This window comes from Schistocerca nitens, chromosome 1, assembly GCF_023898315.1.
Source record: "Schistocerca nitens isolate TAMUIC-IGC-003100 chromosome 1, iqSchNite1.1, whole genome shotgun sequence".
NCBI classification, from domain to species: Eukaryota; Metazoa; Arthropoda; class Insecta; order Orthoptera; family Acrididae; genus Schistocerca; species Schistocerca nitens.
Genome location: NC_064614.1, coordinates 807,561,286 through 807,564,524, shown reverse-complemented (window position 1 = coordinate 807,564,524; position 3,239 = coordinate 807,561,286).

The following is a 3,239-nucleotide window of genomic DNA, read 5'->3' as shown; positions in this document are numbered from 1 at the left end:
AATGAAACGATGCCAAGGAATTAGATTATAAAATTAGACACTAAAAGTAGTAGACGAGACCCACTATTTGATGAGCAAAATAAGTGACGATGGCCGAAGTACAGAGAATATAAAATGGACACGGGCAATAGGAAGAAACGTTTTCCTGAAATAGAGAACACGAACATGAAACGTATTTAAGTATTAGGAAGTTTTTTCTGAAAAAAAAACAAGAGAAAAGAAATTTCTGAACTGTAGTGCTACAGAAGAATGTTGAAGATTACATGGGTATATAGGATCTCTAATGAAAGTGTACCGGTTCTTAAAGGAAACTGGTCGTCAGTTGAAAAACTGTTGCTTCGAACTGCAACAAATCAAATTCTAATAATTCAGCTGTCGCGATTCTTCTAATTGACAGTTTGTCAAGTCTCTAAAAATAATTAAGTAGAAGGGGAATCTGATAAGAAACAAGAAATTGAGAAACAAGCCAGTTACAACAAAAAAGAAATGTAGAAATACCTTTGTATTTCCTGTAACCACTTCTATAGAATGTTCAGCCTGTAACACCATTACTCTAGTACTCTACTGATTTATTTTGCTTTTGTTTCATTTAATATTACATCGTTAAGCTCCTGCAAATGTGTTTGATTGAATAGATAACACCAAATTGTATACTCTTTTCTTTATACAAACTTTGATGTCATGGTTTGGTTCTGTGCAATGTAGTATGTAGGTCATTTAAATTCTTTGTCCCATTGGGAGGGAACAAAACTTACTGTATATAATTGTAATTTTGTGTGAATAATTTTTTGTAGAGATGTCAATATGTGTAAATGTTTTGTTTTATTTAATGCATTTGGTTGCTGTTATGTAAACTGCTGATCCTCACTTAGGGTTCTTAGTTAGTTTGTATGTAAAAGGTGTAGTGGTTCCCCTTGGGAACGGAACTGCGTAGCGTGCGCAAATTGTGGTTGGCCTAGGACGAAAAGGTGGAACTGATAGTCAGTCGGGGACGAGCTACGAGTCGGGGACGAGCTACCAAACTGTGCACTGCCATGTAAAAATTGCATATTGTGCTGATTCCGGGAGAGAGGCTTTTCTGCTACTTTCCAATGCCTCGGATGGATGGATAAATAGCTGGAACTATTCTGGAATTTGTATCTGTCATCGCCACCAAGAAATGACAGAGTCCAGCAATTCTACCTGCAATTCCACCTGCCAACATGCAATCGCCACCTTATTGCGCAATCATTGCATCGGAATGTTACAATGATGTACACTGAAGGATCAGCTTAATGGATGTGTTAGTGTGCTCAAATATAAGGTAATTTATATCTGAAATTATGTACCTACCTTGATTTTTCTCCTCATCCTAACACCTCTCAGGTTCCTCTCCGTTTGAACTAAAGTGATTTCCGAGTGTCCTTACTGAAAGGACATTAAAACCCAGTTTGCTAATTGATGTCTCTTGAACACAGTAAAAAGAAAGTTAAAGTTAATGTGGCAAGAGAGTGGATTAAAGTTAATGATGCTTGCTGACAATAATTTTCCCAGTAAAACTGCTTATTAATGTGTTGTTGCCAACTTCAAATTAAAAGTTCTCAACACCGAGGCTTATAAAGGTTTACTTAGTAAATGATTACATTACTGCCTGTTGTAAATCGCAGAAGGTGAGTCAGTATCTTACATATATGTTAATTCTGTGTCTCACTGTAGTAAAAGTGGAAAACTGCAGTTGTGAAACGTTATATACTCATGTTTACTAAGTGTTTGTCTCTCTTGTGTATTATAAGTGCATATTAACAGTATAACAGGATCCACAGTTTGTCTAGTGTGTTAATGTTCGGTAACAAGTAACGGAAAGACCACTAATTATGAAAACCATAATTTCTTTATTCAAATGATAGTGAGAAGCAACCTGTTAGTGGATTCCAATTAACTTTCATTTTAAATAGTAAAGTATTTAACTGAGAGAGACTTCACATATGTACAATTTATGATCCTGCAGTGAATGTTAATAGTAATGATATAAATACCATTCAGTTTGAACAAGTCCTGAAAGTAAAAGAGTGTTTCGGTATCTGTTATATTTTTGCAAATAGTTTGTGCTGCTCCAGTTGTTAGCTTCGATCTTAACGTAAACATATGTGTGTGTCAGAGTTCATTGCACTCGCGTGTGGCCAAGTATAGGTTGTGTTTATCCATTAAAGTTACTAATAACTATTTTCTTGAACGAGAATGTTAATCATTCTTTTGCCTAGTTAGGCTGGCGACCGTTTTCTTTATCAGTTAAACAGTGCAGATGTGCAAAATTTTGTTTGTTACTGTTCAAATATTTACGTAATTCTGACTTTCATTTCCGATAAGCCATCTCCGTTAGGTACAACACGGTCAACATAACAAAATTCCTCTCAGAGGGTAACACTGCTCTGTTGCGTTATACCATAATTGCTTTAAGATTGTTTTATTTCACAACCTGCCTCCAGCTTCGAGTTTATGGTGAAGCAGTAGCAGACGGGAGTGTTATACGGGGCTTTTACGTGACAGGACTATTTGTTCTGTTGGGGCATACTATGTAATAAACGAAACTTGGTATTTCATAGTATAAGCTACGTAAATGCTGTTGCAGTGTTATAAGTGGCGCCGCGTGACAGGACGTTGTTCAGTTTGCACCTACAGACGGAAAAAATTATAAGTAGTTAGCATTTTACAAACATAGAGTGAACATAAAACGTCCGGCGGCACGAACCTGTACATTATTTGACAGAACAGATAGCGACAATTCAGCTTAAGTGGAAAATTAAAGATATCAATACTTAATTGCAACTAAAATGGACAGGAAATTAGAAATAAATCTAGATACGCGAGAACAGAATGCAATTGAGAGCAGTTCAGGCAGCACACCAACAGATGGCACTACACGCGAGTTAAATTATGTACGTTATCAGGCAGACGTCAATAAACAGATCGAAGCTATGACTTTCGCGCGTACTAATCAAGACAAAATAGGCGATGTTGTCGAAGACAGTGGCTATGTTAATGAATCGCGGGATATGTTCGAATCAACAGAAACTGAGAGGGAAGTAGGGCTCGAACACGAAAATGCGGTAGAAACCAAAAGTGAAAAGTCACCAGATCTGACTGATTTACTTAGAATACTGTCTGCACAATTTGCAGCGCAAAATGACAATATCAATGACAATATTAAGGCACAAATTACAGCACACAGTGACAATATTAATGCAAAAATCGCAGCACTG